The following is a 16,503-nucleotide window of genomic DNA, read 5'->3' on the forward strand; positions in this document are numbered from 1 at the left end:
CGCGCGCGCGGTCCCGGTGAGGACGACGAGCGCGTTTAAAAATTCACCGTAGCCGCGCGGTACGTGCGGTTCTCCTAGCTTATTGGAAGACTCGTTAATTATTATCGCGGTCGATTAATAATTGGACTACGACGACGACGACGATGACACGGGTGCGACGACGAGCGTCACGGCGCGGCGGCGACGGAGTTGAAGGTCTCCTTCGGCTCGCGCTGCGGCCGCGCGGTTGGTGGAAATGGTGCGGTGCGGTTATCACCGGCGATTATATCGTTTTCTTCTCTTCCTCGTCCGACGATCGTCGATTCAGTCCGAGAATTCCGCGGACGTGCTCGACCGCCGCCGCGACGAGGTAGGTGTCAGCGGGTCACAGGGATGAGTAAGGAGGGGGAAGGGAGAGAAGGGTTGTAACGTGGTGAACGCGGCCTGGCGCGGCTGCTGGCGGGACGTTACGGGGAAGAGCAGATTAAAGGGACGACGATGACGACGGCGACGAGGAGGAGAGCAGGAGAGGACGGTGAGTTGTTCTCTATCGCGAGCACGCGGTATAGCAAGCCATAAATAATCCGCTTTACGGCGCAAGTGAGTCGTGCATGCGCGGCAAAGTGTAGTCCGCGTCGGTGCACCGCGCGGTTAATACCCGCGCGCGCGATAAATACCGGCTCGGTCGGGCCGCGTTTCAGCGGCTCGAAGGGAGATCCTGTGAGACGGAGGTAACAGCGCGATCCCTCAGGCAGCAGCCGGGGGGAGGGGGGGGGGGGTGCGTCAATCCCTCTTCCGCGGCTGCCGCGGTTAATCTCTAGCGGACGAGTTCGATATCTCTGAGACTGTGCGAGCTGGCTCGACGTGCGTCTCGCGCTGGCTGCTCGGCTTGCCGAGTGGCAAGTCGCCGAGGAGAGCGAGGGGAAGCTCTCGAGGGGGACGGGGGATGTTGGGACGTGTTAACGAGTCAATGAAGGATCCGGTCGAAATGACGGTCTGAAGATCGCGCTGAAGATCGAACGGCGACTTGATGCCTCGAACATTCCCTCGCGATATCTGGAAGATACGTCGACGACGTCGACGACCTGTGGCTAGCCCTTGTTTACGGGGCAGCCCCTTGGTGCACGTAAGTAAGCGTGATCAAGACACGAAATCAGAATGACAATGAGAGCCCCGATACTCACCAGAGAGATTATATGAATTAGATGAGATATAGATAAATGTAAATAGACAGGTAAATAAGTTAATTGAATGCGATCTAGCCGATTATCTTTTGCTCACGTCATGCTCAAGTTGAATCGATGTACGCACATGTCGACTCGACTCGAATATGAGCCCGATTAGATCATCAATAATCGGTCGACGCATCTGTCTGATATCTTCCAGATATCAAAGCTATATTTATCGATCGACGATGACGACGTCGGCGCGACGTGTCAGCCGCGGCGGCTGATATATCAATAAAGAAAATCCCGTCGCTGTGAAAGCGAGTGGCCCGAAAAATCGTCCTGCTGATATCGATTCAACCATCGACCTGCGGACCCTTACTTTACTTTCGGTCTTCGGACCGAGCTGGAGCTCTCGACTCGCTCGGTGGATTCGTTCGTTTCCCTCCGCGCGCGCTTTTTCCTCACGGACGAAGCGCCCGCTCGCGCGCCGTTAATTACCTCCGCCGCGCCGCAACTTGCTTCCCCGCGCGCGCGCACTTTCGATCAGCCCGGTCGGCGAGTTAACGTGTCAGGCTTCCCGACGACGATAATTTCGAGGATAACTGCGAGCACGATCCGAAACGCTCTCAAAGACGACGCGCCGCGCGACTATGTAGTTTGTCGCGTTTTCCTCATCGCGCGCATCCTTTGATCTCACGCCTGCCTCTTGAGGTCTCAGCTGTGCGCTCGCGCAAGTTGCAATTTCCCCGAGCAAGCCTCGGCTCTCCGCAAGATTCGCAGTTCTGCTGCGGCGCATTCGGTACGCAAGTCCCTCGCGGTTAATACCGGAAAAGCAGGGGGAAAGAGAGAGAGAGAGAGAGAGAGAGAGAGAGGGGCATCCTGATGTTCCGCCACGATCATCATGCAGCTTCGGGCGGTTTCCGAACTTTCCAGACTTTCTCCACACGTTGGACGCTATACTCTTCGCGCCAAACAAGTCCGCCGCGTACATGTTAGTGTCCGACAATGTTGTCCTCCGGTTCTGCAATAACGTCGTGTGTCAACGCCGCGGTACCACAAACCACTCTACAAGTGACGATATCGTGAGGAACAGTGAGGTTAATGAAATAATATGCGTGGAAAATTATATTTATTTGAATTTATTTCAATTTATTTGAATTTATTTGAATTTATTATTTACTGGTTTCGGCGGAAACTTAAAAATTCAAGTCATTATTGAAGAACTGGCGTAGGACGGAAAGACGGCGGGTCAGATTTCACATTACTATACTACGGACGCGAGACTTCCGGCCGACGATGAACATCCTTCGATCCTCGACTCGCATTCTCCGACGAGCGTGCCTCTCGTGCGTTTCCCCGCCGGAAATTTTCGCACCGGGTCACCTCCGCGGGCGCAATTAGTCGTGTATTTTCAAGAACGGCCGTCCCCGATCGCCAATTGTCGCGATTTTCCCCGGCGAGGATTCGCGAACGTACGCTTTCCGCGCTCTCGATTATGATAATCAGCGAAGTGGGAGAGAGAGAGAGAGAGAGAGAGATGCAACGGAAGTAAATCCGCCCGGCCGGCGAATATTTAACTGCTGTGACCCTAATAGATCCTCCGTCGAAACGTCTATTCCCGCAGCGCCGTGTCGTTAAAATTACGCCGCGGAAAAATATCATCTCCAGCCGGCGCAAGATAAATATTGTTCCTCTCTATCTCTCTCCGCGTTTCTGCACAGGTAAAAGTTTGATCCTCTACGCGGGCGCACGCGATGACGATACTCTCGTCTCTCTCTCTCTCTCTCTCCCTCTCTCTCCCTCTCTCTCTCTCTCTCTCTCTCTCTCTTCCACCCCCTCGGCTCCGGTCCTCCTCGGCCGTTCACCCCGACTTTAGCGGAGTTAACACCCCCCTCGTTGCCCCTCGGCGAGTGCGATTTTTCTCTCTTCTCTCACTCTCCGCTATCTCTCCGTTCCTCCCACTCGCGCTCTTTTTTCCGACCCGCTCGTTTTTTCTTTCGACATCCGGCCGATCTACGGGGATTCCGAACGCGCGCGCGCGCGCAGTCTTTTCATCCGCGCGATGTGTTTGCGAACGTCGAAACAAATATTTCTAACCGGCCGGAGTTAGCGCGCGGGAGCCCCTTGTAAATACGCCGCTTGATCCGCGCGCGCTTCCCGATTGAAATATAACGGCGAGAGAGAACGGCGGGGGGAGCTGGGAGCGATACGCCGTATCGAAAACGGTGGGCACACTTATTCGTCACGCGTACCGTGCGCGCGGAACGATATCTGTCGTCGTCGTTTTGCGGCTGTAACACACACACACACACACACACACACGCGCGCGCGCACACACATACATTCACAGCCACGTCTACATCCGGCCGCAGCCACAGCCACAGCCGGGGGGCCGCTAAAGCAGGTAGAAATTGAATCGGGGTCTTTCAGGAAACAGTTGGCGGCGGCGGAGCCGCGGAGCGACTCTTCGCTCCCCGACTCTCGCCGCCCCCGCCCCTTCGACTGATCGATATTGCTCGCCATTCACGCGGACGTCCGACGAGAAATGTACGCAGATCCGGCGGATCCCTCCTGTCCCTTTCGTCTCCATTACGAATGCACCCTCTCTGGAACGGCGGCCGAGATGAATATGTATTTTCTCCTGCCGAGAGAGAGAGAGAGAGAGAGAGAGAGAGAGAGAGCGCGACCGCCCGCCCGCCACGCGAAAGGTACTGAAAATTGATAAAGACCGACCGGCGGAACAGAGTGTTCCCAACTTTATCCTTCCGGATAACAAGGAGCCGCCGACGCGCGCGCTTCCTCGGGCTATCTCGCGCGCGCGGAGGACGACGAGGCTGTCGTCGACGGGCGGGGACCCTGTCGATACCGGCAGGAGTCCTTCCTCTTGCGGACGCGTCTCCCTCTCATTTTTCGTTTACGTCTTCTCTGCGAATTTCGTGACGTACGTGAATGAAGAAACGAGCCCCAACGAGCGCGCGCGCGCGCGAGAGAGAGTGAGAGAGAGGAAGGGAGGGAGGGAGAGACGCTTCTTTTCGCGTGTGATGAATATGCATTTTATGCAAAACGCATCCGCATTCACCAACTTAAGTCGAGGAAGGAGAGGAGCGGAAGTGCGCGCGATGCTTCAGCGGAAAGGGGAGCTTCCGTCTAACGATCTTGCCCCCCGTCCCCTCCCTTCTCACTGTCTTTCTTGAAAAAAGAGGGAAGAAAAGGGGAATTATACAAATTATCTGGGCGAGAACGCGGATTTATCCAATTACACTTTCGAGAGCGACTGGCCGAGCTCGGGAGGAGAGAGGGCGGAGGGAGGGGGGAGTAATCGACCTCCTGGCAAGATCGAAGAAAATATGGCTGCGACGGGGGTCGGCGGTGGTCGCACGGAGGCCGCGGCGCGGTGGAGATTTTACGGCGGATCGAGTTATCGAGTATCTAAGCGAGTTACTGCACGCGGCGCGCGATAAAATTCCAGCGATCGATCCTCTCTCTCTCTCTCCCCCCCTCCCTCCTGCCCCTTAATCGCGCGTATTACTATGCGATGCGACGGCGGCGGCGGTGGTCGACGTGGGCGGCGAGTTACTCCGGTCTCGGGGGATAATAATAACGCGGTAATCAACCCTCGGAGAAGTTTCGTGGGATAAAGCGGCTCGATAATGCACTCGCGAGATACTCGCGCGAGGTCTATCGAGTATCGAACGGACGAAATTCAATTCTGCCGGGCGCGATCGCGAGGTCGCGGGGCCGGCCGATGACGATCCTCAATGGGGACTTATTTCGACCATCGGCCGTAATGGCTGGCGATTTGTCCGACCGTGAGGCGAGCGTTAAGGTAGGTCCAGACTCGCATCGCCGTATCGTATCATGACCGCCGATCGTAGTCGGCCAAGGGTGGACGAATGAGATCGCACTGTATGGGATCGTTTTTGCGTATCGCGCACCTGCGCGATCAAGGTGATACGACTCGACCGCTCGGAGTGAGAATTTTGTTTTTAGTTTTACACCTAGCACACGCGTTCGTATCTTTAGTTTCACGTCACCTTCCGTGGAGGTAATGTCTCTTTCTCAGCAGTGTTAGCTGCTGCTAACTACATTTCTCTTCATTATTTATTGAGGAGGAAAGGAAGGAAGCACGATGGAAGATACGACACAAGTAGAGATGTGCGAACTATTCGAATTCGAATAATTCGAAAATTTCGAATCGAAGATTCAATTACGAATCAAATATATTAGCGTGCATTATATTTGCATGCATCAAGTACAAAACGAGACATCTGGGCCTGTATGTTTGAACTCTTAACTTGTAATTAACCTAACTTATAATTAATAACTTAATTATAGATTGCTTTAAATATTTAAATATATAAGATGATATTACAATATCAATATCCCCTTTCATATCAAAACCTTCCATCATTATGTGCATGTTTAATAGTCATGTTAAATTTTTTAATGATTCGATTCGATTCGAATTCGAATGAAATTTCATGGATTCGATACGATTCGAATTCGAATTAAAAAAATGAGATTCGATTCGATTCGATTCGACATAAAAATTCTTGATTCGCACATCTCTGGACACAAGTCTGGACCTGGTTCACCGGCATCATTTCATTCGTTCACATTTGGCCGATCACGATACGCAATTGCGATACGATACGGTGATCCGACACAAGTCTGGAGCCGCCTTTACAAGTGAGACGAAATGTTCGGTGGTGAAGCGCCGGAGCGCGCCTCGGCGGTCTCCAACGCGCCTTCGGATATTTTGTTAAATATCGGAGTATCGAGTCTATAAATCGAGGATATAAAAAGATAAATAATAAATTTACTCGGCGTGCGTCCGCGCGAGGCCGCCGAAAACTGCCGGTTCTTGCGCGAGCCGACTGATGCGATCCTTCTGATTCGTCCGGCCGAAGCGATGTTGCACGCGGTGTTCGTGCAGGACGATCGGCAATTGGAGCGGCTGTGTTGTTCAGCGTTTGTGTCGTGCGTGCCCGCAATAAAGGATCCCGGACGTGGTTCCCTCGACCGCCCCGCCGCGCCGGCGCCGCATAGTGGGGCGAAATTGACATTTTTGTACAAAATGGTCTAGAGACCTCAAAACTTAACGAAATGAAACAAATTTCTTTTTAAATTACTCGTTGAAAGATAACGAAGGAGGCTGTCTGAGCCGATTTTTGAAAACATTCAACCCTAAGGGCCTACAACCCTATAATCCCACTAGAAAAATACACATAAATCGGTAACTTTAATTGTAAAACCCCGTCACCCAATAGCTCAGTCACAGCAAGACTACTAAAACACACAACCCAACAACCCCATAATCTAACAACCCCATAACCCAAAGACTTATAACAGAATAACTACAAAATCAATTACTACAAGTGATAATAAAATCATAACTTAATAACACCATGAAAACTATAATAACTAACTATTGTAACTTTGCTCTAGTACAAACTGAATTAGCTTTTCACTTTTCAGATGAAAAATTCAGGAAAATATATTCAGGATGTGCCACGAGGAGGCTTCAAGTTCGATTTCACTGAATCTTAAGTTATTGCAACAATAAATTCATATATAGTACGAATATATTGTTGTACATTCTAAATACAGTATGTAAAAACTTGGTTATTAAGTTATGGGATTATTGGGTAACTAAATAACTATTCTGTATGGTCATTGCAACTTATTAAGACATGATATTACGAGGTTGTTGGATTATAGGGATATTGAATTACGGGTTATTGCGATATACGGTTGTCAAGTTATGGTTTGGGTTCTGAGGTTATTAAAGTGTGAGGTTGTTGGGTTATGGGGATATTGTTTATAATGTTATTGGGTTATGATTTTATTGTCACTTAGTAATACTTGATTTGTAGTTATTTCGTTATAAGTCTTTGGGTTATGGGATTGTTATGTTGTGTGTTTTAGTAGTTTTGGTGTGACTGAACTATTGGGTGAAGGGGTTTTAGAGTTAAAGTTACCGATTTATGTGTTGTGGTTTCTCGCTATTGGGTTGTGTATTCTTCTAATGGGATTATGGGTTTGTAGGTTTTTAGGGTTGAATTTTTTTCAAAAATCATCTCAGACAGTCTTCTTCGTTATCTTTCAAGGAATAATTTAAAGAGAAATTTGTTTCATTTTGTTAAGTTTTGAGGTCTCTAGACTAGATTTTCAACAAAGAATGTCAGCTTTGCCCCCACCGGGCGGCGATACGCACTTACGCGTCCTGCGGAGAATCCATCGCCGGCCGGAATTTCGGCTTGTGATTTTCTCGTCATGTCCGTCGTGGCAGCCGTAGCCGCGTTGAGTAGCACTTTGAAATGAACATTGTTCTTAGTAATAACATCGCCCCATGCGGAATATCTGGCCCTGCGCCGGTGCGGAGTCGCGGAAGTAGAAAACGGTGGTTTTAACGGCAACCGGGAAGCACAGACGAGGCCACCGGGAGCGGCGGAAAGCGGGAAAAAGCGAAAAAGCGTGAAAACATGGCTGTTACCCCGCGAGAATCTAATTAATTGTTGGCGCGAGCTTTTTTGCGCTTTCAGATCCCGGAAGCTCTGAAATTTTTCAGCCCGACCATCGCGCCGCAAGCGCGGCAAGCGGACACGAAAGTCATTCGTTTGGCTATTTCGCGTGACAGCGATCGCCGGAAGTCGCATTAGCCTAACAAAACGAGCATTCAGACTCTTTATAATTCAGATTTCTCGCTCGGGCGCAACGTTTTCGAGCGCTTCGTCATTTTTATCATATCAGTGTTCCGCGAGTGAATCGATATCAGCGGCGCATAACGCGAACGACGAGAAGCCCCTTGAGGAGCCCTCTTCCGAGATAGAAGCGCGTAAAAATCCGCCGTGTCCCAGAGGGATGTTATCAGAGATATCGAACGACATTGTTAATATCGTTGTCAAAAATATCGATTCGCGGCATCGTTAAGCTCGCAGGGAAAAGGAAGAGAAAGAAGGAGAAACGGGGATCGCGCGCTTTCGCCGAGTTCTCGAAGAAATTGGCGCGCACACACGAGCCTTCGAGCTCACGGCAGGGATGGGACGGGGGGAGGGGGGGGGATAGAGAGGGTTAGAGAGCATGGGGTGTTTAATGAAACAAGAGACGACTTGAACAAAGAGGTTACTGTGTTGCACGCGTCCTCGCGCGTTCGGCGCGCTAGTCGTTGAGGAGAAGAAATGACATATATTGACGAGGACCTCTCGCGTCTCTCACGCAAATGTGCGAAACCGATTCGGTTCTTCTTGAGAAGAAATATGTTGTCAGATACGACGATAAGAATCCGAGATAAGAATCCACGTGCTTGTTGCACACGTGTGTCTATTTGGGAACTCGAGGGATGAAGACTACCAACGTTTCGTTCCAACAAAGGGCATTCTGCGCGAGCAGAAACGCCCGATTTTGAGATGAAACTTGGCGCGTAAAAGCTGTAAAAAGACCAAAGTTGAGAGATATGTTTTTTTTTCTCCTTCTTTTATCGATGCAAGCGCAAGTGGAGAGGCTCGAAGTTTTATCCCTATCGCTCCGCCTCGTTATCCTACTGGAAGCACAGAAACTTTTCCAGTCAAGTATTTCTGCGTAGAGTACAATAGCTTCTACCCTGACAAGAGATGTTGTGAACAATGAAAAAATAACGCGCCAGCTTTAAAGTGTGATTTGTTGGAGTGTCGACAAAGACGGCAAAGACGTTAAGCATAACGGTCCAACGGTGGAGTTATGTTCGCAAGACAAGATAACAAACGTCAAATGGAACAATAATTGCTGCATTTTATTTACATATATATGTATGTATATATATATATAAATATACGTATATATGTATAAATATAAATATATCGAATTACACAGTCATCCGATATTTGACATTCGTGATGATATAACAATAGCAATGAAGCCGTTAAATTATGAGACGCAAATCGTTTATTTATTAACATCGAGTTGACATTGCGCGTAACGAGATTGTTTCTCGATATCGCGTTCTTTCGCGGACAGGATTCTCGCGGTGCGCTTCGCAGTAAACACGTCATGTTGCGTTCTTATTATTTCACGAGTAATACGCTGGCGGTAGCAATTTTCACTTACTTTTCTTTATTTTTCTCCTCCCCTCAAGATAGCAAACAGATTTTCACTTTCCTATTCAGTGTTTGCACATCATACATAACAGACACATGTACATGCACGCGTATATATACGCGCACGCAATAACTTCTCTCAACTTCACTCTTAAAATTATATTTGCTTGCTGCAACGCTGCTTACGTACGTGCATGCACACATCTTTGCTTTATTATCCGTACGCCCGTTTATCCAATCAAAAGCGTAAACGGTCTGTGTGTTTCAAGAAGAAGTGAGATAAGATATGATGCTGGCTCAAATAAATTAGCACAAATGTCATGCGAGAACTGAGATATTTTCTCTCGCGTTTTATTTTTCGCTTCGCTGTTTTACGTGTATCCAATGTAATACAATTCTGAAAACGTCACGTTTTGCATGCTTGTACCTGATGTTACTTGTTGGGAATATCGAATTATCGATCCCCGAGATGGAAGGGTTTTTAAATATAATGATGTTTTGCGTATAAGTGCACCGTATCGTAGAGATATTTTTGCGCAGCTGTTGATATGGTCGAATTTTTTTGAAGTTTTCTTTTTTTCTCCCGAGAAGCTATTAAATATCTACATTTTTACATTTTTCGTATATTCACTCTTGTGAGTTCGAATTACGGATATTAAAGTGGGTTTTGATACGGAGAAAGTGCAAGCGGATTTGCTTCGGAAAAGTTTGGGAATTGTCGAAATGTCGCTGTTGATATTTATTATCGTTTTATCGTCGGACGTCGCTTCGTTTTTGCAAGAACGTTTCTTGCTTGGTTGGTTGGTTGGCGAATGCTAATCGGCGTCAAAGCCAGACATGCTGTCGTTCTCTTTCCCGATAAATCTCGATAATCTCGATAAATTAATGTGACGGTGATTCTCCGTCGCAAGAAATAATTGGTTTGTATCGTACACGAATGATACGGACTGCGCGACGCATTTTGCGTTCTTCGCTGGGTAATCACTCTCTGGAGTAGTTTCTAATTAAAAGCCACTTTGATTCGAATCATAAATATGCACAGGCCAGAGCTTCTCGATAAGAAATTTCGCAGTTTGGCCGCAGGAAGTGGCAGGATCTTCCAATGTCCTCCTAATGATAAACTTGACGTTTCTTTTCCCCTTGGCACGATTTAATGGAGTCTTTCTTCAATCTTGATATCCGAGTAACGGAGGAATTGTCTTCACTCCATGCTTCATCATCTTTAATTACCTCAAAACTATGCAACTGACAAGAATCTTCATAACTCAGAGATGTTCCTTTGGTGTTTCACCAAGCTCATTCTAACGAAACGATATCATCCAGCGTGCATTCATTATCGTTGAATTCTCGAAATTACTCCGTAATATTACTCCGTAATTACTCCGTGATATACTAATAAATCGTAAAACCCAATTGGATATCTCGCTGCTTTTCCTTTTCTCGTTTTTAATATTTTAACGGACGTCATGTGCGCCGCGAGTGAGAAAAATTCGATGCCTGAATGTCCCGTCTCATCCGACGACGAAATAAAAATAAAAAGAGTAAAAATATTTTTATTATTTTTTAATACGATCACATATGTTCGTTGTAACGTCAACATCCTGTTGATAATTTACTTTTACATTCATCGCATCCTCTACCACCAAATAGTATCTCTATATCGCGCTCAAACGCACTCGGTTCGCAAGATGGCTCATTCTATAATAATGTGCGTTCATTAACACATTTCATTAACGGACACGGATTGCATTTATTCAAATTGCTAATTTGTGTAAAACTTAAGCAATAATGAATGACACACAAGCTACAACTACAACAACAAGCTAACTGTCTATATATAAAAGGAAATCATTTTGTATAATTTCAATTTGAGAGAAGTTAGTTGAGAGAATTTATTATAATGATCAATTATCATGTTTGATTGACGCCTTTGGTGGTGCCTAGTCATACATATTAGGGTCCGATTAATATTAAGGAAAATTAATCCTTTTTACCTTTTTACAGTCTTATTAATTTTTTACTCGGGGCGTCGCAATTTGTACAAAAGTTTAGTTGCGGCACTCCAAGCATATTTCCACAATTAAATATATGTAAAGTCTATTTTTGGAACAATATTAAAGATAAAAGATCAAGGTTATTCGTTTATGTACTTTTGTTGTTATAAAGTTGCTTATATAGCTGGTTTTCCGTAAGATGTGACTTTGTTAAGAGATCCTCACATCTTTTCGGGACGCATTGCAATTCTGACCAATTTTTTGTACCAATTAAGTTCTTGTGTTTTTTTCGTATTTTATGGGTTGTTATTTCTCACGAACGTGACGCAACAATATTTTGACGAGTAATATAGAGTACCGAAGTGATTTAACCCAGCCGTCTTATGTAGGATCTTAGGAATGTTGATTGGCCCAACTGGGACGTTGAGTTCCTAGGACGCGGTTCCTCTCGAGCCGGAATGTCTCGACATTGAAAAAATGTTTTATACATGGGTATTGTTAGTATCACACGCAACATATTATAGCAGGTTCTTCACATACGTAACATCGAAACAAACCGTCTTGGCTTTTCTTCGATATATTCGCTTTTGTTCGACGTATATTTAAATAATTTGACTCGCTGGGAAGACAATTGGTTATGTGTAACGAATTGTAATTTCATAATATTATTTCGTAAACGCAAATCAATATCAACAGTGTGCGCAATAATACGCGGTCTGAAAGAAAGTTCTAATGAAAAATTTTTCCAAACAGAGAAACCAGAAGCATCAAGTTTGTTTTACATGTTTGAAGTACATATGCGAGAGAGAGAGAGAGAGAGAGAGATAGATAAGATTATGTCTCTCTGCACGTATACCGTCTCTCGCAAATGCTCGCTTTCCATCTACATAAATATGCAGTTGACTTAATTTTTCTAAAAATACGTTGCACACTTTCGCGAGATTTTCATCCTTCTCTACCGCTTCCCTAAATTTCGGCGGCACTTTTTTTATAGTTAAATTCACGTTGCCACTTTTCTCGATGATGTGTCTATCGTCAAACATCTCGAAATCTTCATATCTTATTTTGTATTACCATCTTTCCCTACGAATTGCGAGCTTCTTGCGGTCGCACGATATCCTCAAATTCCGCGACATGTTCGGTTGTCAATGAAAAATTATTCATACCATCGATAGTCAACTGTTCTAAAACACCGCTTAATTCGATTTCTCTATAATTAACAGCAGTTGGCGCGGGAAATTAGTTATATGAAAAGCTGTTAATAATATACTGTAATATACATTTGCCGGATCGGTCGTCACCATTTTATCGATGACTTCCCCAAACGCATGAGAAGCTTTAACAGCGCCAAATTTTGGAAAATTTATTCAAACTCAAGAGCGTGTTTTGTTCCGGAAAAAACGGATTAAAATAAGATTATACACGAATATAGGAAAGTTCCTATAAATAGATCCAACATAGAGTTTTCGGCACGTGCGGTATGATGCAAGAGAGGCGAAACTTGTGTGATTATTGATTTATAGAGTTATTCAAGTTACAGCACTCGCAGTTGCTACTGACTGATTGACAATGAAATTTTACGCGCGAACATATATAGTATTTACAGAGCAAGCAAATCTCGTACAAATGAAACTTTAAAGATAACCCTGTGAACTGCCTTTATTAGCGACAGCAATATCAGTTCCAAATAAGTTGTCAACATATGCATGGGCTACATTATTTATCGTTTTGGACTTTGTCCTCCTGATATCACTACGTAATCCGTAAATATTCTGTATACATATGACTCGTGCTGCTCGGATCTAATAAACAGCTGATGACTCATTTATACGTGCATTTAGATGCATGCGTGCGTGCTAGATACAGTTGCCGGCATGAGACTGTATAATGAAACAATGTATCGTAACAAACGTAGATATGGTCGAGTGAAGAAGAAATTTTTCTCTCCATTTCTTTCGTTGTTACGAAGATGCAAATGATCGTAAAAATAGCACGAGGGGAAATTTTTGCGATAAAAACTTTGTTTCCGATTTTTTACGTCATACGTCTTGTATGAATTTAATTTTAAGTTTAATTTAATTGTCTTAATTTTTGTTTATGTCATGTTGTTTTTTCTAGAGCTTAACTTTACTGTTTTGTACATTTTTCCCTGGCTTTTATAGTTTGAGTAGTCGCTTATATTGATTGTGACTGCAGACTCTACTTTTATTGCACCTTTCTTGCGTTAATGTGTAATTACAATTGAAATCCGTATTTTGTGATGTAACATTTAACATCTTCGATAAATGCATTGGACCTCGCCTCGGGATTCGCTGTCGATATCATAGATTTTTCTTTCACAGACTTTATTATTTTGTAAGGTGCAATATTATGCGCGATCTTGAAATTTCGTATTCATGTTGCTGAAGCTTTGACTCGATTTATCTCGAAAATCCCGTCGAGCGGTATCAATGTCATGAACAATCGCTTCTCTTTTGAGAGCTCTATTAAATTATGTAATGCATATATTGAAGTACATAGCGATTGTTATCCCTTCTATCGCCACCTTTACGTATTTGCCCTTCCCATCGTCGTAGTTGTTTCATGGAAATCACTTTTCTAAATCTTCTCGCACCCTCCTAATTTCCATGATCCTAGCGCTTTTCCAGGACACTCAACCTGCCTTTAACGAAACTTGACATAGAATGCCCAAAGGTATTGGACACGTATGCAATTCTTTTTTTATCCGCGTCTCTTAAATTCCATTTCCATTTACCAGCATATCTGTGATGTAAATGTTACATCGCAGAATACGGATTTCAATTGTAATTACACATTAACACAAGAAAGGTACAACAAAAGTAGAGTCTGCAGACACAGTCAATATAAGCTCAGTCGATATAACTACTCAAACTACTAAAAGCCAGGGAAGAATGTACAAAACAGTAAAGTTAAGCTCTACAAAACAGCATGACATAAACAAAAATTAAGACGATTAAATTAAACTTAACATTAATTTCATACAACGTGAGGTAAACGAAATCGAAGACAAAGTTTTTTCATCTCGGGAAGAAGCAGATCGACGTCAACCAGTCGTGACAGTCGTTCTCTTGTTGAATTCTGATATTCCGCGGTATGTATCGAACGAAATTAAATCTTCCTCACAAACATAGTCGTGACAGACTCTTGGTTAGATATTTACATTCGACAACATACTTCACAAGAAGGGAACCGAATTGTTTTCGGACATGCCGCTCGCCGGCAAGCTTAGAATAAGAAATGCCCAGCGATCCTCCGGTCTCCTCGAGGCGTTGCCTCGATCGGCGGATTCTTGGCCCATTGAATCCTCGAGCTATCCGAGTCCGTTTCGAGTCGGACTACCAAATCGCGTCCCCCCGCGTCGCGCTCGCCGCACGCGCTTCATCGCCGATTTCTCGTCGTCGCGGCGCCGCGCATACGCACCCGGGCCTTCCCAGCGATCCGCGCGGAAAATTTCCCGGGGAAATTTTCGGGAAGCCAATTTATAACACAATCGCCGAGACGCGCGCGCTCGGGTTATCGGGGGAATTTCACGATTCACGAGGCGCCGATCGGAAGTGAACAGTACAAAAGAGCACGACTAGAGCGACAACTTCTCAGCGTAACGGAGGAAATACGAAAGGCCGAGGGAGAGAGAGAGAGAGAGAGAGAGAGAGAGAGAGAGAGAGAGAGAGAGAGAGAGAGAGAGAGGGAGAGAGAGAGAGAGAGAGAGAGAGAGAGAGAGAGAGAGAGAGAGAGAGAGAGAGCCGAGGAGTCTATGAAAGGTGGGCGGCACATGTGGTGGTGATGGCGATGTGTGATAGCGCTGGTGCTGGATCTAGGGCACAATGTGTGTGAACGCGCGCGCGCGCGTTCACTCTGTTCTTTCTTATCGGCTTTCGCGAGTCAACTGGCGGCGGTAACCCTCCGCCACGGAATATCTCAACGAGAGCCAAGTGTCCTGCCCTATACAGATTCATCCTCTTTCCCTTCACCTTCACCGCTCGTGTCGCACGGCCCGCAGGGGAAAGCGCTGATTTATTTAAAAGACGAAGCCGTCGCGCGCGCGCGCGCGACTCGACGGCGTCTCCGGCTGGAGTCGTTCGGCGCGCTCTCGGATGCGCCTTCGATCTCCATTCTACCTCGCGTTGCTTTTTCACCGTCCGCTGCTATTCTTCTCTCTCTCTCTCTCTCTCTCTCTCTCTTCTCTCTTTTCTCTCTTTTTTCTCTTCTTTCTTTCTTTTCCCTTCCTTTCTTTCTCTTTCCTCAACCGCCCGGATCGGCGAAGGTATCGGATAGCCGGGTGCTATCTGATATCTTCGAGACTTTGATATAATTCTGCCTTCTGAAAGCTCCGAAGATATATCGGGGATTTCTCTTCTTTAATAAAACTAATTTTATGCTTATTCTCTCTTGTTGTACTCTCTCGAGCTTTGCGAGCCTGCGAGGATATATTTGTTTGTTGCTTGTTATTGTTTGTTATTTATTATTTAGGTTACCGCACGCTTTATTAGGTGTACGAGAAATGTGGAAGATCCCTTTTGCGCGAAAAGGCAGAAAGAAATATGGCATTCCGTCAGTCGCTAAGACGGCGTCGCAAAAGCGAACAGGTGCTGGGAAATAATTCCACCCCTCGAAATATCATTATTCGAGCACAATGCCTCGAAGCGTCGAAGAACCGAAGCCCCGAGTATAATTCATAGCGCCGGTAATTACCGGGTCTCTCGATTTAGAAGTGCACTAATTGAATTTCTCCGAACTCTCCGAGTGCGATCGTTCGAGTCACGGAAGGGACGGTACTCTACCTCGCGTACTCCGATCTGTATTCATATTTCGACGAGTAGACTCCGTTTCCGATTAGATCGGAATCGCTGCCGGCGGAAGAACGCCCGCCGGCGTTTTTGATTTCTACCAGGCGGCGGACACACAGGCAGAGAAAGAGAGAGAGAGAGAGAGAGAGAGAAAGACAAACACACGAACGCGTTTATCGAATCGTGTAATTCTCGGTTGCTGGCCAGGCGGCCGAAAAATGATTAAAGTCCCGGCGCTTCCCGGCGCCTGCGCCATTTTTCACGACGCGGTGTCTATGGGATACCTCCGAGATTTCCGCCGTGTATCTCACCGTGTGATGGCCGGGACTCCGGCTTGCGGCGGCGGACGTACATATGTACGTACGCTACGTGATTCTCCGAGGAAATGTCGCCGATCAAAAACAAATGCCGGGAAGAATAATGCATGTGCAGACGCTTCGCTCGCCGTCGCCGTCGTTGTCGTCGTCGTCGTCGTCGT

This window comes from Harpegnathos saltator, unplaced genomic scaffold (assembly GCF_003227715.2).
Source record: "Harpegnathos saltator strain DR-91 unplaced genomic scaffold, Hsal_v8.6 scaffold569, whole genome shotgun sequence".
Classification (NCBI taxonomy): Eukaryota; Metazoa; Arthropoda; class Insecta; order Hymenoptera; family Formicidae; genus Harpegnathos; species Harpegnathos saltator.